The 21,548-nt window shown below is 43.2% G+C and overlaps 1 pseudogene across 1 annotated transcript; it reads right to left on the bottom strand.

Moving 5' to 3' along the window:
* Positions 1-5,763: 5,763 nt before the first annotated feature.
* LOC118889440 lies at positions 5,764-20,353 on the bottom strand (annotated as a pseudogene). Its single transcript, XR_005018531.1, has 25 exons — positions 20,237-20,353; positions 20,060-20,118; positions 19,788-19,956; positions 19,559-19,693; positions 18,808-18,918; positions 18,490-18,576; positions 18,242-18,374; positions 16,272-16,369; positions 16,037-16,183; positions 15,737-15,913; positions 15,516-15,620; positions 15,329-15,425; positions 14,859-15,013; positions 12,935-13,101; positions 12,616-12,812; positions 10,310-10,374; positions 9,893-10,088; positions 9,159-9,233; positions 8,849-9,035; positions 7,279-7,367; positions 6,955-7,047; positions 6,645-6,836; positions 6,259-6,360; positions 6,045-6,154; positions 5,764-5,899 (listed from the first exon to the last, which is right to left on the bottom strand). The product of XR_005018531.1 is annotated as a ubiquitin-like modifier-activating enzyme 1 (transcript).
* Between the last annotated feature and the right edge of the window lie 1,195 nt (positions 20,354-21,548).

Genomic DNA, 21,548 nt, shown 5'->3' with positions numbered 1-21,548 from the left:
TTGTATATTCTTGCATCCTTTACCAAAAATAAGGTGACCATATGTGCATGGGTTTATCTCTGGGCTTTCTATCCCATTCCATTTATCTATATTTCTGTGTTTGTGCTAGCACCATTCTGTCTTCATTACTGTAAGTTTGTAGTATAGTCTGAAGTCAGGGAGCCTGATTCCTCCAGCTCCATTTTTTTTCCTCAATATTGCTTTGGCTAGTTGGGGTCTTTTGAGTGTCCATACAAATAGTGAAATTTTTGGTTCTAGTTCTGTGAAAAAAGCCATTGGTAGTTTGATAAGGATTACATTGGTAAAGTGTTCTTGTTTGGCTGTTGTTTACTTTCAGCAGTTTGAATATATCATCCCATTGCCCCTGGCCTACAAAGTTTCTGCTGCAAAATCCACTGAAAGCTTCTTGGGATTTTCTTTATTAAAAAAGCTTTTTATTTTATTGCTTTAAAATTTTGCTCTGTATTCCATTTTATACAGTTTTATTAGAGTGTATCTTGGAGACGCTAATTTTGAATGGAAATTTTGAGATAACCTATTCGTTTTATTGTTTGTCCAACTCTCTCCACAAATTTGGGAAATTTTCAGCCATTATTTCTCTAAGTAAGCTTTCTGTCCCCTTTTCTCTCTCAGGTCTTCTCCCGAGAGAAGAATGATTTGTAGCCTCTTTCTCTTAATGCTATTCCATAGTTCACATAGGCTTTCCTCACTCTTCTTTATTCTATTTTCTTTGTTTTCCTATGACTGGATTAATTCAAAGGTCTTGATTGAGCCTGTTTTTGATGCTCTCTATTGCATTTTTTCCATTTGACTCATATTTTCAGCTCCCAAGTTTATGTTTTGTTCTTTTTTATGTTTTAATCTCTCTGTTAAGCTTCTCATTGTGTGTGTGTGTGTGTGTGTGTGTGTGTGTGTGTGTGTGTGTTTATTGTTTTCCTGATTTTATTGAATTTTCTTTCTGTGTAGTTGACTAAGCTTCCTTAAAACAGCTATATATATTTTTTATTACCATGTAAATCACAGATCTCCATTTCTTTGGTGTTGGCTACTGTTCCTTTCATGGTGCCATATTTCCTCGATTTCTTGTGTTCTTTAAAGTCTTTAATTGCTGTGTTCACATTTGAAGAAGGTTTCACCTCCTCCAGTTTTTACTGACTGATTTTGGGAAATAAATACTCTCTGTCAACTCTGCTACAGATTCTGAGGCTTTCTCAGGCCTTTTATATGGGTACATGTACTGCACACTTGTTATTCCGTGTTGTGGCAGAACTTAAGCTTGTATGCCTTCTGTGAAACCTTCAAAGCTAGATCAATATGGACAGCCTCCCTTTAGTGTTTCCTAGCACACAGCTGAATGCTCAAATTTATGGTTTATTACAGGCCTGAAAATTAGGATGAGCTTTCTGCAAATGTTCACAAGCTGTCTGCAAAACTTCATTCATGCTGCCATTGGGAGCACACAGGGAGCCAGACACAGGGTACAATGAGGGGCTGGGGAGAGGCATGAAGAATTTCAGGAGTGTCCATGTGTCAGCTGGGTAATCCACAGTGGTTAATGCACAGCTCTCTTGATTGAATTAATGATGCAGCTAGTATAATGTCCCTATGATAATTGTTTCAAGCCTGCTGCTATCCACATAGTCTCTCACCACTATCTGGGAAAATTCACATTATCTCACTTTCTTGAGCCAAGTAGGGCTCCCTTGGCATTGAGCTATGCCACATTTGGGGAGGGGTGACTTGGATAAAGTCAAACTGTTCCCTTTACTTTCTTCAATGTGTTTAACCTTAGATTTTTTTTTTTTCTCCAGCAGTGTGCTGTGGAACTTCTCTGTTGTACCCCGGACTTCCACGAAAGCACTCTCATCTGTGAGTGATTGACAAAACTGGCCTGAAGATTATTGCTTCCTCCCTTGAAACAGACCTATTTATTAATTTGACAGTTGTGTGTAGAGGAAAATTCTGCCTGAAGTCCCTCATAGTATACAATGGTCTAAGTCAGGGGTCCCCAACCCCTGGCCAGGGACCAGTACCAGCCCGCGGCCTGTTAGGAACCGGCGGCACAGCAGGAGGTGAGCGGCAGGCGAGCTAACGAAGCTTCATCGGCCACTCCCCATCGCTCTCATTACAGCCTGAAATAGACCCCCCAATCTGTGGAAAAATTGTCTTGCATGAAACTGGTCCCTGATGCCAAAAATTTGGGGACCCCTGCTCTAAGTAATCTCAACAATAACATTATGAATAATAATATACTTGAATGGTGATTTTTATGTTGTAATGTTTTATTTTAGGTGCTTTATTTGTTGTATTTTTTGCCCCATTTACAGATAGTGGATCAAAGGATCAGAAATATTATTTTTCAAGCTAATATATTATAGGACTAACGTGTTCTAATTCCAGAACTTGTAACCTTTATACTGTACCTCCTTGTTCTTTGTTGCCTTCTTGGCCCTCTAGGATTTTTGGTTAACTTTACCTGCTCACAAACCTCTCACTACCTGATGACAACTTGAATGTTTTCCTCTAGATTCCTATGTTCCTCTATCATATCTCATTCCTACCTGGGCATGCCACAAATTTCCCAAGACAAGCTTATGATTCTCATTCTATTTCAGTTACTTCCTTCACTATATCCACTGAGTTCCTGGAGGCAGAAACAAGCCTCTTGGGCCTTCCCTGGTGGCACAGTGGTTAAGAATCTGCCTGCCAATGTAGGGGACACAGGTTCGAGCCCTGGTCTGGGAAGATCCCACATGCCATGGAGCAACTAAGCCCGTGCACCACAACTACTGAGCCCATGTGCCACAACTACTGAAGCTCACGTGCCTAGAGCGTGTGCTCCACAAGAGAAGCCACTGTAATGAGAAGCCTGTGAAGTAGCCTCTTCACTGCAGTGAAGAGTAGCTCCCGCTCACCGCAACCAGAGAAAGCCCGTGCACAGCAACAAAGACCCAACGCAGCCAAAAATAAATAAATGAAATAAATTAATTAAAAAAAACATGTGCATCCAATGGCCATTTCATCTCAAGGTCTGCAGAGTATCTCCAGCAATTAAAGGGCATTGCGTTTGTTCACATTTATCAAGCACCCAGATTAGAGAGGTAAATTTCGGTGACAATCCACAGTCTTAGTGGCAAGGGCTATATTCTCACCAGCCTTCATTATTATCAGAAGTAGTCAAGCCAACACAATATTAGAGGAAGTCAATTGACAGAATTCTGGAAGTTTTGTTTGTTAAAACAGTCGGGGAGTGTATTCTGATTCCTCTGAAGACTCAGCAGCCATTTGGGTAGTCTGCATCAATACACTAGGAAAACATCACCAAAACACTAAGGGGGCACGATAGAGCTATGGAAATACCTCCTTGGACCATTGAATGGAGCACAAGAGTCCTTGCTCTTGCAGTTATGCATTAAACATCTTGATGGCTCAAAGCAATGCTATTCAGTTTTCCTCATAGTATGTTGTCTAACAGAACCACCTGTCTTTTCTCCCTGAGGAGAAATTTCCCAGATTTCATCCAGAATTAGGTAGGCAAGTCATAACCACACGGAGCAAAAAATAGGGTGGAATGGTTAGAATGTGCAAGAAAAAGAGTTTAAAAACTGCTCCCGCATTCAGCCAAGAACACAATTGTGATGCATTAGGTTACGTGCCTTCCCTAATCAGTTATACTCTTCCCCATGTAATCTCATTTATTCTGTGGCTTGATTACCACATGGATATCAACTTTCAGCTCCATCTTTGGCTCCATTCTTGAATTCCAGAACCAAATGTTAAAGGATACCTCTCAACTCAGTGTTCCCAATCTTTACATCATCTCCTGTTGCCACTCCAGACCTTGGTCTTATATTTGGTATCTTCGCTGAACCTCCGTGCATCACACTTCAACCAAACACCTGAGTGTCTGGTTCTATTGGGCCTTCCAAGTGTCTTTCAAATGAGCAGTCTTTCCAAACTTCTTCCTTGATCTGGTTTCCTCATATTCCTCAGTAAATCTGACTCCTTGAGTTTTACCTTATCAGAATTTATTTTTACCTGATCAGAATTTCTACCAGCTTCTCTTCAGACTATCTAACTCAGCTTGATGAGTGCCCTTTGAGCTAGTTACGAAGTATCCATGGCTAACTTCCAATGCTCTCCTCAATAACAGGGACCAGGGTGAATTCTCCAAGTTCCTAACAGTTATCCCAGCTAGAGACATTTTCTCCCCCGAAGGGATTTGCAGCAATAGACCTTTCTCTTATGATTTTATTTCATATTGTGATTTAAAATTGTCCCAACTATCTGCACTATGTTGTGCCAATCACAACCTTACCTTTTCACTCAGCTCAGGTATTGCTGAGTCATCTCCAGAACAAGGTATAGTGGAAGGACCCATTCCTACTCATATATATATATGTACTATGTCTTCTCAACTCAGTCTGTCCCCAGCCCTCTTACTTAGCAGTACCAAGCAAGGAATGGGTAAGAGGGCTTCGTTGAGGTTTGCCTTAGAGAGAAGACTTGGCCACTGGACTGTCAACCTCACCACACCTAATGCCGCACTTCTATCTGTCCCATCCTTCTCCCGGGGAGAACCGGAGGTGATGCTGAGGTTTTCCATCAAGGATATTCACACAGCTATGAGCAGTAGTCAAAAAGGGAGAAGATGGGTAATTAAGGTGTGGTTTCTCCCAGCTGATGCCCTAAGTCTGAGGATGGTCAGGACTTTTTATATAAGAATTGATGTTCTTGCCGCTGACGGTTTTATAGCTGTGATGGTACTTAACTGCATGTAAAACTCTGATGGAGCTTCACAGGTGAAGGATGGAGTCTGGTCAGTCTTGACAAAAAGGCACAGTATTTAAAAATAGGATCTGAAAATAATAAACTTGGTAATAGTAAATGAAACATGAAAAGGGCTCCCTGACAAGAATGATGCAGGAATGCGAATGGACAGGTGGTCAGTAGTCTCCACTGAGTCAAAGTTCCACTACATTGCAAGGGGCGTAGCATCTCCTTTTGAGTTCTGGACGTGTCTTAGAAAATCAGCATCCACTGTGCAGAAAGCTGGTCTAGCTACAGGGGAAAGCAGGGAGAATGTGGTTAGCGGGTAAGAAGGCAGATGGACAGGGCAGGAATATAGGTGAAAAACACATACCTATGGATGACTTCCTTTTACAGTGGGATTCCACCACTACAAATATAAAAGTAGCTGTGGGTGAGGGGGAGTTGAGAAATGACCCGTGGAGCTATCTAGCAATACCCAACGTGTCCTCTTTTGGAAGAAAAAGTTGCTGATCACCCTGTGCTATGCGGCTGCTTCCCACTAGCCATCCATTGTACACTTGGTGGTGTATATATGTCTATGCCACTCTCACTTCTATTTCTTTTTAAACAGAGAGGACAAAGGAAAAAATAGCAAACCAATGATTTACCAGAACAGTTGGATTTAATCTTTTCTCATAAGCTTGGATGTGAGGCAAATTCCATGCTGGTGCGGAGGGGCTGAGCCTTTAGTATTATCACCTGAACCTACAGAGCTAAAGAAAGGCTGGTCTTTCCCACAGACAACAGAGTGCGGGCCTTTGACAAAAGAAGGATATGACACACTTGGATTAATAACTCTTTATTAAGAATTCCAACTCCAAACAGTAGATAGCAGCAACAACAACAACAAAAAGTTCTCAAAAGAACTTAAGGCTCAGCTTTTGCCACAACTGTAAGAGAAACGGAAATAGATTGACTTGACTGAGAATGAGGTAGATGGGTGTAGAGGGATCAGCGAAGGGTGTATTGTACATAGGGGACCTCCACATCCTCGCCACTCTCGTCCTTGCAGCACAGCTCAAGCACCAGTGCTTGAACGTGGTGTCCCAGCTGTCGCTTTGATACTCATCTCACTATTGCTGTCATCCTGGGGTGAGGAAAAAGAGGGTCAGGGAAGTAGAAAGTGAGGAAAGGACTTACGGAGACAAAGTAAGGAGAACAGTGAACATGAGTTGCATAGCTAGCTGATGCTTCCCACCCCAGGCAGGACCTGTTTCTGCTTGCCCACTGGCCCAACTCATGGCTGATTCAACCGTTCCTTGAGCTTGCTTGCTGTCATGAAAAAGGAGTACAGCATGGATACACCTTGGGACAGCATGGTGATCTCTAACTTGTGCTCTGTCTGTGGAGGGTGGAAAGGAGGAGGGGCAACAGTGTCACTGGGATGGACAGTACCAGTAACCTGGGCAACCACCACCAGAGGTGCAGTGAGTGAAGGGGCCTTACCTTAAAGTAGTCAAGGAACTGCTTGAGGGGCATCTCTTCACCATTAGGCTTCAGCCCCTGTAACTCAAAGCGATCCCACAATGTCCACTGCTGGTTATAGTACTGTGGGACAAAGCACAGAGTAAATCACAAAGAGTGAAACGGGAGCAAGCCGAGATCACATGCTCCTCTTTCTTTCACGAACATGCCAGTTCCATTACTACTTTGCACAGGTTCAAACAATGAACAAAGGATACACAAAATTAAAGAAAGCCTCTCACCTGGTATGATGAAAACTAGAGCCAGTTCTACGGAGATAAGATACACACAACCTCTACCCCGCCCCCACACATAGCATCACTCACTGATGGGTAACACCAAAGGTTTCTATACAAGCAAGCCCTTACCTGGTGATGGTGTGGGGCAAGGGGCTCAGAGAAGCTGAAAAAGGGCAGGGCCAAGCTGACGAAGCTGTTCTTATAGGACTCAAGCTGTTGGTGTCCCTGCACCACCTTGTACCGCTCCAGACATGCAAGGCCAACTATAGCTGCTGTGGTTGTGGCAATGGCTGGAATGATCTTCCCTGCAATCAACTTACTCTGTAACACAGAAGGTGATGAGCAGAGGTAGTTGTTAGAGATGTTCAAGGTCTACAGAAGAGGTCAAATGTGGCAGACTCAAACTTGGAAAGGGGTGCAAGGTTAGGTCTATTGTTACCTTATGCCGGTCTGCAGGGGGAATGTTATAGTTCTCCGCCCGGAGATTGGATGCAGCCACAATGAAATCCATATGAAAGTTGCTGTCATCATCCTATTGTGAGTGGAGACAGAGGAAGAACAGGAGACACAGAGTTAAAGGAACAAAAGGTTTCCTGGATACTGGGGACTGGAGTATATTCACCTCAATTACCTGCCAGACCAGCCAAATACTGGCCCAGACCACAAAAGATAATTGGGCCATGTGGCAGGCCTGTAATCCCCACAAAAGTTTAGGATGGCTCAGCCCATCCTCCTACACTGTTGAAGGTCCCCATCACAGCACCTTCTCAAAGTTGATGGGGTACCTCTTGAACCCAGGGAGGCTCTCTGGGCTGGGCAGCATGGCCTTGAGCTCTTGCAGGTGGTTATCATCTGCAGAAAGGGAGGTAGTACATGTTAGTCCTTAGATACATGTTAGATCCCAGGTCAGGGTCTGAGGTGAAAGCAGGAGTCCAGGGTGGGGCAGAGATTTCAGGCAGATAAAGGATTTGAAAAGGAGACACATCATGGGAAAGAGTAAAAGGAAGGGGGAAAGATAGGGCAGAAAACACCTCAGAAAAGAAAAAGGCAGACAGGTGTGTGGGACATGGAGATATATCTAGAGCCACTGAGGGAAAGAGATAAAGCCACTAAGAAAGGATGTAGACAGCAGCACTAATCATAACAGATAGGCGGTGAAAGCAACCGAAGTTGTTCACTGATGAATGAGTGGATAGAAAAACGTTATCTATCCATCCAATGAAATATTAAGCCTTAAAATATTCAGCCTTAAAATCCATTCAATGAAGTATTAAGCCTTCCAAAATGGAAGTCTACTATATTTAAAGATGGTTAAGATGGTAAATCTTTTGTGTTTCATACCACAATTTTTAAAAAAAAGGATGTCAATGGGAACATACTGAAAAAGAAAGACATAGAGAGAGAAGGGGAGACATGAAGGAAGATATAAGGGAAAACAGGAGACAGAAGGATAAAAGATACAGAAAGGGGCATTGGGGGAAAATGCACAGACAGGAAAGAAGAGAGTAATATGAAATGGGATAAACCTGAGAAAATTTGAAGAGGGAGACCAAGGGGAATAAAGGTGAAGATTAAGAGAATGTACAGAGAATGAGAAAGTACAAAATACCTGAAAGGGAGACAGGTAGGGAGATATATAAAGAAAATATACAAAGAGGAACATGAGAGAGTAGTTATTTGGAAAGGGAAATGCGGGAAATGTATGAGGAGGGGAGAGATATACAGATGAAGAAATTGAAGGATATACACAAAGAAGATAAAACGTACTGGAAGACTTACAGAGCATGTGACAGGATAGGGGAGAGGGAGGGAAATTTGAGTTGGGGGGTAGTTATAGATGGAGAGATGAGGAGGGCTATCTTGAGAGGGAGATGAGGAAAGATATATGGAGGTTAAAAACAGGGTAAAGATGCATACCGAAGGAAGGTGGGGAGGTGGATGAGGAGATCTATAATGAAATGAACCAGGGAAGAAATCAAGGCAGAGAGACTACTGGTAAAGATCATATCCATTTGTTCCTGCATACAAACACAAAAAGAAACAGAGGAAAGAACAAAACAAAGCAAACACACACACAGAAAAGAGACGGACAACTGGTGCACCTGAGAGAGAAAGAGTGGGAAGAACAAAGTAGTAGCGCATCAGAGAATTTGCCTCAACCAACCAACCTTATTTTAAATTGGAAGAAGCAAGGACCAAAGGACAGTGTGGATAAATCTCAGGCCTGAGATCTCAGAGCAGAGCCAGTGGCAAAACACAAGTACAGAGGAGGCTTGCATAGATAGGTGATAAGAAGGATGCTAGCTGTAGGCCAACTAGTTAAACACCCTCACCAACACAGGAAGTGGTCTGCAGCTCCTGGTCAGAAACATGCATCTTGACACCAGACTTCGGGGTGAACTCAGGGACCTGCACAGACCGAATGAGTATGGTCACAGCAGCTCGGTCCTGAGAGCCCCTCAGCCCATAGGTCTGGGCAAACAGGCTGGCAGCAGCTATCACGTAGTCCAGATGCAGGGGCTAAGAGAAGGCAAGGTATGGAGGGGTAAGCATATCAGTACTCACCTAAGGAGCCGCAGCCTCTTTCCCATCCATGTACCCACATTTTACTCGACTGTCGGGGACCCGAGGGAGGAGACTTACACTGCTGACATCAAAGATGAGCGGGTGTGGACAGCGTTTAGGCCCAGACCAGAAAGGGGCTCCTGAGCTTGTAAGCTACGAAAACAGAAAGATTGGGGGCAGTGGGACCTGAGAGGAGATGTCTTTCTGATAATTGTGACTCCTCATTTTCAAGCCCGTAAGTCCCAACTTAGTATCGCTGGGCACTCACTTTGTGCCAGACGCAGAGCTATTTATGAAACGTGTATGGATTGCCAGGCATGTACTAACATAATTAATTTATTAACTTAATAAATATCAATTAGCCCTCATAAAACTCTCATGGAATTAGGTCACCATTATTCCTACTTCCTACATGAGGATACTGAGGTACAGATAGGGAATACATGATTAGTCCCAATATCAAATGCAGTTGAGACTTGAACCCACCTCGGTCCTGTGCTCTTAACACCAAAATTTCTCTTCTACAATCTCTATAGCTCTGACTGGGAATCTGGAATGACTCATCTCATATCTAAGGGAAATAGGTACCAAGTATCTTGCTTGACAGAACAGGGATGGGCAGGTAGAGGAAAGGGGTCAGGAGGAATAGGTCTTAGACTTCAAAAATCACTCGCTTGTTCATTTTATGAGATCTCTGGGACTTGGTGGGCTTGCCACAACTGGATTAATTGCAATGAATCATGTCAAAAGCGTGTAGCAAACCGTTTCCAGTAAGCCTATTCTGACAAATGGACCCCACAAGAGTGTAATACCAGGTTCGGGGGAAAGTTGTGCAGCAACCATCTGATGTTGTTGGAGTACTGGGTGTGCCAGTGGTAGTAAGCCCAGGTCACACAGTCAGCCCATGTATATGGCCGCTGAAGCACCAGGCTGTGCTGCACAGCCTCCAGCACCTACAGGGGTTTGGTGCCTGCCAGGTGCAGTGTTCTCTCCACAAATGTTGAATCTCTATCAAGAATTAGAGGGGACACAAACTCCAAATTACACAGTGATCCCAGAGTGAGCTTAACTCCATGAAAAGTCAGTCCTGACTCCCAAAGTTATAAGGCCCAAGGAATCATCAGTTTATTCGAAAAGTAGGCCAGGTCCTAAGTGTTACACTGGTTACAGAATGCTTTGACTGACAGGCAGGAGACAGGGTGAGTGAGGATTTGGACAGAATTACTCACATTAGGTACTGGTTGACGTTTTCTGCTGGTTGCTTGAAGAGACCTTCGAACTCATCCCGAGCCCAATGCAGACAGAGCAAATAAACACTACGTGGGTTATGGGAAACAAATATGTTTCTGTAGGCATTAGGAAGACCATCAGGAAATACAGCAAATAGGAAGAGCATGGCTGCTATGGGAGAACAGAGGAAAGAAGCCCTCCCAATGTGACTCCTCAAACTTGTCAAGCCCCCACCACTGCAATTTAAAAACCAATGATCTGGGCTTCCCTGGTGGCGCAGTGGTTGAGAATCTGCCTGCTAATGCAGGGGACACGGGTTCGAGCCCTGGTCTGGGAAGATCCCACATGCCACGGAGCGGCTGGGCCCGTGAGCCACAACTACTGAGCCTGCGCGTCTGGAGCCTGTGCCCCGCAACGGGAGGGGCCGCGATAGTGAAAGGCCCGCGCACCGCGATGAAGAGCGGTCCCCGCACCGCGATGAAGAGTGGCCCCCACTTGCCGCAACTAGAGAAAGCCCTCGCACGAACCGAAGACCCAGCACAACCAAAAATAAAAAAAAATAAAAATAAAAAAAAAAAAGTAGCTATAAAAACCAATGATCTTAATCTGGGCAGAGGTTAATACACAAGCGTAGGGACTTCCCTGGTGGTCCAGTGGTAAAGAATCTGCCTTCCAATGAGGGGACATGGGTTCGATCCCTGGCTGGGGAACTAAGATCCCACATGCTGTGGGGCAACTACGCCCGTGTGCTACAACAAAAGAACCCACAAGGAAGATCCAGCATGTCGCAACTAAGACCTGACACAGCGAAAAATAAACAAATAAAATTTAAAAATATTTTTTAAAAAAATACACAAGTGTACATCCATGCAGAATTTATTAAGATGCACATCTTACCCTAGGTATGTCATGCCTCAATAAAAGAAAAAGTTCACACCAAGAATAAAACATGAATGATCTCCACACAGGTTCTGGGGATTGGGCAGAAAGTAAGATAGAGGTTTGCCCCATGAGAATTAGGAGGTCAATAAATAGTCACTGGTGAAGTGATCTGGAGGATCTTGATGCTGGAAATCCAGGTTCAAATGCCAGCTCTGCCACAGTTTTGTGACCATCAGGTATATCTTTACTCATGTATCCTCATTTCAAAAACATACACTGTAACAGTAAAACCACACCTCATGGAGTTAATATGAAATAAGTACACATGTGTATATTTAAAGCTTAGTTTGAAAGTCACAAGGACATATTAAGTGTAAATGCTTTACAGAAGTCCTGTGAGAGTTACTACTGTCATTCCAATTTTACAGATAAGGAATCTGAAGCATGAAGAGGTTAAGTCCAAGGGCACATAGTATATTTGTTTTAAAAGCCTTTTTATTGGCCTTTCTGCATGCCGGGTACAGAGAAACACAGTAATAGAACCATAACCTAGTAGAGGTTTTATATATATAGAAATGAACACACACACACAAACACATCTCTTTCTCTCTCCGTCTCTCTGTATCTACACACACACACACACACACACACACACACACCTACACACACACCCACACACACCAACATAGGATGTATGGACAGGGAGAAAGACACATACTGAACTGAGTCCACAACTATAAACTCATCCATTCTGGAAGGAAAAGTGACAGACTGAACTGTGACTGCTCATTTTCTTCCTATTCCCATACTTCCTAAACATAGCCTCAAAGACTGCATTAAGAATCATTTTGATAAAATGATGGTTATTTGTGGTTTGAAAGGGGACTGTAACTAGGGCTAAGTTCTGAGGGCCAGTTAATGGGGTGCTTTTACTTTGTCAATCTACAATGATAGGTATGCTGTTTTGTATGTATGTGTACTATATAAACACAACTATGCTGACAAGCTATCAAACATATTTTGGGAAACAATTAGAAAATTAGTCCTAAATGTGGACTTAATATTAGAGATATTTAAATAACTAGCAGAGATGATATTAAGTTAATTTTGTTCAACAAGAAAATAGTATCCTCTATACAAAGAAACATATCCTCACTTTTTAGATATACACTTCTTACATAAAGTATTTTACATGGTATAAATAATACTTCCCTCTATGTTTCCAAAATAAAAATTTCAAGTTAAAAAAACATCATTTTGAAAAGCTTAGGCTGCTAGGTTTAAAGTGAGTGAAGGACAGTTAAAGAGAGGGCAGATGTTACATACACTGAGGCTTCATCATCTGAATAACAGGAGTTTGGTATCTGAGACACTGCCCAGGTACCTATCTGTTCCACCTCTTTCTCCCTGCAAGGCTGATCACCTGCAAAGTGTGCTCGATGGCATTCGGGAAGTTCTTCAGTGTGCAGATGGGGATGGACTTCTCAAGAGGGTCCTGGCTGGAGCTGTATGACTCTGTCAGGAAGGGGATAACCACTTGCACATTACCCTTGGTACCCAGTGTGCCTGACTCCAGAAGTGGCTTACGGTAGTACACACAGCAGCGGTCCATATACGTGTCTGTGAGAAAGCTGCAGCAGGTGAGGGTGGGGAAAATAACATCAGGATAGGACACGGTGACACACACTCCCTAAAACACACACATTACTCTCCCCTCATCCTCACCCACCCGCAAAACTCACGGGCATCCACATTGTCCAGGGCATTGGCCACACCATCCAGGTTTTGGAAGAAGTTATCATCATACACATGCTCTGTGTCAGGGCCCACACAGTTCTGATGGCTCATCACCCATGATGTGTGGATTTATCTGGCTCACAGCTGCAGCAGCTGTATCAGACTTCAATTTCTGGGTAGGGATGGAGAAACAGAACGGCCATTCATATAATCACCCAACAAAACTTTACAGAGCTGTTCTGAAAATTGATTTATGTAATGATGCACAAGACCTAGGCTCTGAGGTCAGGAGGCTCTGTGGTCTATGACAAATGCCACACAGCTTGGGCTGGGACAAATGGGGAATGGGGTGAATAAAAAAGGAAAACAGTGATACAATAGGAGACAATGGGTTGAATATCTGCTCTTTTGTCTACTGAATATCCATTGTTTTTTTTAGTTACTAGCACTCAGAGTTGGAGTGCATTCACCCAAAGAAAACCAAGGTCCTCTGAACTTACAAAAACAAAAAGGATCCTCTGAAAGTCCAAGTCAGATCACATTCCTCTCCTTCTCAAAACCCTCTACTGGTTCCCACTTTCACTAAGGGTAAAATGAGCTGGTCCCTATTACTTTTACAACCTTCTCTCTTACCATGGTCTGTCTCTGTCTCTATTCCTTAAACACAGCAGGCATATTCCAACCTCAGGGTTTTGCTCACACTGTTACCTTCACCTGACATACTCTTCCCTGAGATTTCTTCCTCTTCTCGTATATCATCTTTAATTCTCTGTGGAAATACCACCTTTCCAATGAGGATTTCCTTTACCACACTGCAAACCACCCTCTCAGGGCACTTCCAATTCTTTATCTTGTTTTTCATTCTCGCCCCTACACAGTATTTTTCACTTTCTAATGTTCTAACCACATACTGTGCTCTTGTATTTATTATTTGCTGTAGCAGTTGTCCAAAATACCGATCTTAAAAAGAGGTGTTTTTTTTTATGTGATGCACAGCTATCAAGATTTCCTACATTAGACATTTAAACTCAGAAAATTTTAAAATATTATTACTCCATTTAAAAATGGGAATAATTCCATTATATCATACAAACATTATGAAAAAAAACTCCAATACAAAACTTTAATGACAGGAGTCAAACTGTATTTACAGTTTTGCAAAATTGTTTTAAGTTATATAATATCTTAGAAGATAGCTGAATTTTCATTATCTACTGCATTTAATCTATTACATGTTTTGCTTGAAAGATGTAAGGGATACCCAGCCTTACAGAAAAATGTTTCAATCACATTTTCAGATGAATGTTGATATTTTTTAAAAAATACATCAAAACTTGACAAGTGATAGTACTTTAAAGTTTAGTTGCAAGGTGAAATACTGAATCCACATCAATACCCCCTGGCTTTCTCTGTATTTTGAATGGTTCTTTAGTTAATGCACAATTCTGTACCATCATGAACTGGTCTGGTCATTTGGAAAATACTGTGTCTTTGGGTTAGGGACAGCCTCCTAAAGTAGAGTGGAAAATTACCCTTTCACCTGATAAAATGAGGATAAAAAGTATTTGCATGATAAAATGAAAGGAAAGATAAACACTGAGCAGGCAAAAATAACACTGAGCTTTACAGAAGACTTCCCAGATAGATCCCTCTATAACCTAGCTTCTATAGTTCCACATTAGCCGTAACCAAAAACCAAAGGAAAAAAAATGGGTGGGGACACGTGTAAACTCACAAATGAAAGATGTAGTAAGTTCTCAATAAATATCTGCTGGAAGAAAGACTGAATGGTAGAGAAAAAGAAATAAGGGAAGAACTGAAGGAAAGAGAGAAAAAAAAAGTCCTAAGGCAGTACAACAGATAACAAGAAAAAGACAGGAAAAAAGTGAGAAACAAAGCTCAACCACTTACCATGTCCATTCCACTCACCTTGACATCCCAAGGCTGGAACAGAAACTGTCGATTCAGATTGGATTTTTCTATGGTGTCCATGTCTGTAATGGTGATTGCCCCGCCCTCCCTGCAGCCTAGCCCTATCATGGCAAAGTTCTTGAGCAGCTCACAGCCAATGGCCCTGCACCCACCTGGGAGGTGGCCAAGAAGAGAGACAGAAGATGGTTAGAGTCACTGGGGTAACAAAGCCACTCATCAGTCCTCACTCCCCCTGGAGATGGCAAGAGAGGGTAAGACGATCTACTACTGCATATTTAAGTCCCAGGGCCAAAAAAATCCATGGTCATCTAAGGAAAGAGGCACAAGACCAGGGAATAAAGGACCTGGTATGAAGAAAATGGAAAAGGGATGAGATGAGGGTACAACCAAACACCCTCCCTTGTAAGCCAAGAGGAGACTCCAGAAGAGGTGGCCAGAGGCTAGGGGACATAAAGGTAGCTTTTGACCAAAAGGATCTCTCACCAAGAAGTATCTCTGCTTGGCCAACTTCTCTAGCAGGCCAGAGCCAAATACAGCCACCTGCCCATCATAAGGGTTCTGGCACTGAGTCATGTGAAGGGAAGAGAGGGTTAGAGAAAAGGCACCTTTAAAAGAACCATAATAATGTCTTCTCCATGGGCCCCAATCACATACTGGAAGGCACCGGTCCTCTGTAAAGGCCTCTTTGTCCTCAGGGAGACACTAAACGGCATCAAAGTACAGCCACTGCATAACAGGCATAAACTTTCCAGAGCAGGCCTGAGGAGGGGGTAAGAAAGAGGAAATGATCACTGGTTAATCAGAGCTGGACAGCAAGTAGCAGAGCCAGGAAGGAACCTGGCCCACTCCCAGCACTGTCCTCCACTCGCACTGACCTTCTTAACCTCCTGGGCAGCCACACCCCTAATGAAGGAATTTATGGGTGCCAGATCCCCAGCAGCCACATAAGCCAGCTTCCGGATGAGGTCTTCATCCAGACTGTTTTGCTGCACTGCTGGCAGAGCTTGAGCATTCACAGCCTGTGCTAGGGTCACCAGTTCTGTTGCACCCTCCTGGAAGGAGAAAAAGAACAATCACACCACTGTGGGGAGAGGGAGAGGTAGAAAAACTAAATAGATGAAGACGCATAGTGGAGCTTTGGTTCAAGGACCTGGCTGGCTTGCCCACCCATCTACCTCATTGTGGGGCCGAGGGGGCTGGCCATGCTGAGCACAGAACTGGTGCAGGGCCTGGAAGCCAATGTGCAGCTGCGGAGGGCGAGAATACTTGGTAAAATCTGTTATCACAAAGTCTGGCACTGCCAGTGAAGTGGGCAAGGATTTCTGTGGAGAGCAAGATATCAGAACCAAAAAAAGTAAAACACGTAGAGATGCCTGGAACCCTACAGCACACCCTCCTGCTCATACTCACAAAGCTCATCTTCTTAGTTACTTTGACCTGACTGACAACGCCTCCACAGATATAGTCACAGAAATTGGAGGTATCACAGATACTAAAGGTGTAGGGACCTGGGGGATGAAAAGAATGAACGGTTATCTGTCAATTCATTCCCTCCCAAGATCAACAGCACTATCAAAACAAAAATGGGAAAACCTCCCACTCCCTTCCTCCCCCAACCCCCTCCCCCATACAGTGGGAGTTTTGAGTTAACACATGTAAGCTATTATATATAGAATGGATAAACAACAAGGTCCTACTGTAGAGCACACAGAACTCTATTCAGTATCCTGAGATAAACCATCATGGAAAAGAATATGAAAAAGAATGTATATATAGATAACTGAGTCACTTTGCTGTAAAGCAAAAAGTAGCACAACATTAAACATTAAATCAACTGTTCTTCAATTAAGAAATAAAAGTAAGGTATAGTGCATCATAAAAAACCAACAAAAACACAATGCTGATTTCTTCAGACAGCACAGGTACCCTATGTCTAAATACCACTCTAGAGAAAAAGAAGTAAGCCCTGAAACGATCCAATGGCAACTACATAATTTCTCTAAAACAAACTCAAAAATATTAAAGGAACACAAAATGCAACTCCAAAAAGCTAACATTCACAATTACCTTCCATCCATCAAAACTTACCAGAACATGGATCTGTGGCTTTAGTTTTCATCAAATTTGTAAATTTTTGGCCATTATTTCTTCAAAAACTCTTTCAGCCCACACCTTTGTTGGGAATTTCTTTGACATGTGAAATATATGTATAATAGTTGTTTTAATGTTCTTGACCAGTGATTTTACATAACAGATGTGATTAACAAATTAACACACAAGAAAAAATTAGGAGATTTAACAAAGCAGAAGAAACTATCCGAAATACAACAAAGAGGCGGGGAAAAAGACAAAAAAGTCAAGTGGCCTAATATACATGTAATTGGAGTTCTGGAAAGAGATAATGGGGTGGCAGTGAGCTGTGAAAGTAATATTTTGAAAAAAACTATGGCCAGAAATTTTCCCAATTTGATAAAACTATAAACCCATAGTTAATATAAATTTAATAAACTGCAAAAGAGACACGGAGAAAACTATACTAATGTATATATCATAATTCCATTGATTAAGATCAGTGATAGAGAAAATAAGCACATTAAATACAGAAAAACAAGGATAAGAATAGCAGACTTCCTGTGGAATATAAGGCAGGAAAGACAATAGAGCCATGTCTTTAAAGCAATGAAATCTAAAATGCTACACCCTGTAAAAACATCTTTCAAAAACACAGGCAAAATGAAATTTCAAGCATTAAAACGCTAAAAGAATCACCACCAGCAGACCCCATTCCACAACATATGTTAAAGGCTTTCTTTGGCAGAAGAAAAATGGCATCAGATGCAAATCTAGAGCCACAGAAAAGTATACTGGAAATGGTGATATGTGGGTAAAAATAAACTTTCTTAAATCTTTTCAACAGTATAACAGTGAAGTCAAAAATAATGTATTGAGAAGTTTATGACATAAAATATACGACGACAGCAAATGGTGAACCAGAAAGTGGAAACATTTTGTTGTAAGTTTTTCTTTAATATGTGCGGTGATGAAGTATTATTTAGAGATTGTTATACTATACACTCTAAAACAGTTTAAAAAAAAAAAAGAGATATAGTCAATGGGCCAAAAAATAATAATGGAATCAAATACTAGTGGTATAAACCTTTTCTGCCTGTAGCTCAGTTCACATGTCTTTATTAAGGCTACCTGGACACATCTCTTCTAAGTCCCAAGTCAGATTTCAGAGAGGCATCTCCTCTTGGACTTTGGTACAAGTCAAGACTACAGAAATGTGTCACCTCTTTGGCTGTGGGTCAGCCCACACCACAGGGACAATTCTCTGTTTGATCTGGGCAACCATTTCTTGCCCCCCAGTCTTGGCATACCCAGGACTTTGATCTCTAGGGGACTGATGCCATTGAGTTCATTCATGGCCTGAACTTCTGTGAAGGAGACGAAGTCACCACTCTCAAACCCGTGTCGGGCCTCATCCAGGCAGGTTATAACACCAGGGTTGTCCTGGTTGGAAGAGAAGTAAAGAAAGTCTCAGAGGTAGGATCAGGGTACCAGGAGCATAAAGGAGGACTATGGCTACCCACATGCCTGTCAGAACCCCTGGGGCCAATCTCCTTACCTTGGTAACCATAGAAATCATAGCACTGAGAGGCTGTTCCCCATTCGAGTCCGTCAGGATCATCTCCTCTCCAAAGTCACAGAACAACTGCCCGTAAAAGGAGACAACAGGACTGGTGCCTGAGACCCTTAGACATAGTGAATACTTCCTAAGAAAGCTTAGCCATCACTGCTGGCAATCAGTGCTCATGCCAACTGGGGAGAGGTGAACATGGAGAATGGAAAACCTGGTGGGCTGAGAGTAGCATTACAGCACTGGGAGCCAGGGGGTCTTAGCCTGGCCTTGGAAGGAGCTGGGGATAAAGGAAGAAGCAGGCACTCACCCAAACAGACCCCGAGTGTCTGCCACCACCAGCTTGATTCCATGGCTGTGACAAAACTCACCCACCCGCAGCTGGTCCTCCAAAGGAGAGTTGGTAAGGACCACCACCTGTAACAAGAAGGAAGCTCATGCAAAGGGACTGGCACTGGGGTGAAGGGAAATAAGAAAATAAAGGAGAAAGGCAGGCCAGGGGTTGGCAGAATGTCAGGACTAAAGCTTACTGGTTCAGACCTTTTCTACAAATATTTACAAAGTATGTGTGTCATACTCAGTGAGGGTAAAACTCAATGAAGAGAAATATGAAACCCCAGACTATGACAAGAAAAGTAAAACAGTATTAGGAGGACAGAATTTGAAGACAACTAATTCACTTACTTGAAAAACACCCATTCCTGCCTGCCTACAGCCCTGCATGTCCTGGGAGTCAAACAATGAGGCACAGTCTGTTCCCAGTTAAAGTTTGGGTTTATCCCCAAATCCTACACTCATTTGCTTCAATTCTCAAATAAAACAAAACAGAACAAAGCAAAGCCTGCTCGGCGATGATTGGTAGGGCATCTTTGAATTCCCTTCCTTATTCACCAGGATAAGTTCCTACTGTTGCATCAGGAGTTCCAGTGCCCAAGTTCTCTGGGAAACCCCAGCGCAAGCACCCACAGGGCTGGTCCATTAAATAAATACTGAACAAACCAACCAGGAAAAGGATCTGAGAGTGTAAGTCAGGAGGCAGGGTGATGCGGCAAAGTACCTGGAAACCACTAAGGAAGTCATCAACAAGGGCCCCAGTGTAGGTGGTGACAGGCACATAACTGTTGAGTTCAGCAAGGCGGGGCTGTGATGCCTCAGCCCGGTTCTTACCGATGTCCTCCTCCCTTAGGTAGAACTACAAGAAGGTACAAGAAGGAAAGAAGTGAAGTGAATGCAGACACCAGGGGGTTTGGTGCTTGGGCAAGGGGAAGGGATCCAGGAAGAGGTACCTGGGATGAGAGGTCAGCCCACTGGGCAGTGCCCTGGTCATGGAGGGTGGCAGCTTTGACCCCACCAAGGATGATATTCTTCGCAATCTCCACCCCTAGGCCCCGAAGGCCTGACACCAGCACACTGGATGTCTGGAGATGCTTCATAGCCTCATGGCCCAGGACATACCTGCCAGATTTGAAGGAGACTCTGGGTCAGGGCTTGGCCCACCCAACTCTATCCTCTCTGTGCCCCTCTCCTGCTTCACATTCCCAGGCTCAGCCAAACTCACAGCTGCCGGGAGTAAAGACCCTCATCTACGTCTGTTGCACTGCCTGTTTTGGGCATTCCCTAGGAATGGAGGGGAAAAAAGTTTCAGCAAGACAGCAAAAAAACGCATAAATAAGAGGTACTTTCCCACCAACCACAATACCATCCCACCTCCAAGATTTAGGGAAAAGACACTCACGTTGGTTGGTTCTGATGGCACTTTGAACATTACAGAACATGCAGAAGGGCAATTAGAACTTGGTTTTGGATCAGGTCCAGACATACAACATTTCTTCGATCGTGGCAAAGTGGACATCTTTAGAAAAAGGGTCAGAGGTGAGCCAGATACGGGGAGGCTTTTCTGTTTTGTTAGTGGTAACTCTGGTGGAGAGAAGGACTTAAGTACTAGCATCCTCATTTCAAGAACAGAAACATGAAGACATGCTAGGTACTAGAGCTACTCTGAGAGGGAGGAAAGAGGAGGCTGAGCTCAGACAGCTGATATTCCCTAGGAATGGAGGATAAAAAGTTTCAGGAAGATAACAGGCTAAAAGACTGAGTGAGCAGACACTGGCTAGATTGTGAAGTCTGGCTGGGTTTCTGTGACTAATGATGCAGAGCACCATGCAGGCTGAACACATGCTGAGAAGGGGATCTGGTCTGACGGAAGCGTGCTGGGGGAGGGGTTGTATAATAATGATATAGGGGCCTATGAGGCTGAAAGCAGAAGTTGAGGGCTTCTGAATGAAGATATTGGCAACTTGAAAGGCCCTAGGGGAGACTATAAGGCAAGATGTGGAGTAACAGGATCTTAAAAGAAGGTAGGAAAACCTGTTTGCTTTTGAATGCACAGGTAGAGCCCTGGGCAAGACTGTGAAGGTGAGTCTCTGATAGGGGTGGTTAGAACCAAAATCTGAAAGGGTCTATCAAAACCTGGTGCAGTGATGGGGCCCTGGGAAGCGACGTCTGGCAGATTATGTATCTGAAGAATTCCTACCTGGTATCTGGTCCCTTGGGAGCTTCTGAGGGCAGTTACTTGGGATTATCTGGAAAGAATTCTGAGACGATGAAAAAGGGGTGTATTTTCTAACAGCAGATATTGGGTTAGTAGTAAAGCATTTTAGTGAAGGACAAAGTTGGATTCGGAGGTGTTTTTGATGGAAAATGCTAAAATGGAGTTTGGGAAGGTCGACAACTAAGTAGAAATTCTGGGTGTAGGGACATTTCTTGAAGATGCCATAGACAGGAAGGTCTTTAACGGCAGGTAATAAAGGTCTTTAAAGGGAAATGCTAAAAAAATTTTTTAAGTAGAAATGCTGCGTACAGAGTGATCTCTGACAGACGAGACTACCAGGGTGAGATGTGAGGAAGGGGTCTCTGAGAAGGAGTCAGGGTCTGTGGTATTCCATAGTGTTGTACTTTTTTAGCTCTGAAAGGTGATTAGGAGGAGGAAAAAAGGGAGTGAAGTGTGAGTAAAGATGTTAGAGAAAGGTCTCTTTTAGGGAAATGAG

Source organism: Balaenoptera musculus, chromosome Y (genome assembly GCF_009873245.2).
Source record: "Balaenoptera musculus isolate JJ_BM4_2016_0621 chromosome Y, mBalMus1.pri.v3, whole genome shotgun sequence".
In the NCBI taxonomy this organism is placed as follows: domain Eukaryota; kingdom Metazoa; phylum Chordata; class Mammalia; order Artiodactyla; family Balaenopteridae; genus Balaenoptera; species Balaenoptera musculus.
The sequence above is the reverse complement of the archived record's forward strand: the minus strand, read 5'-3'. Positions and strand labels throughout refer to the sequence as shown.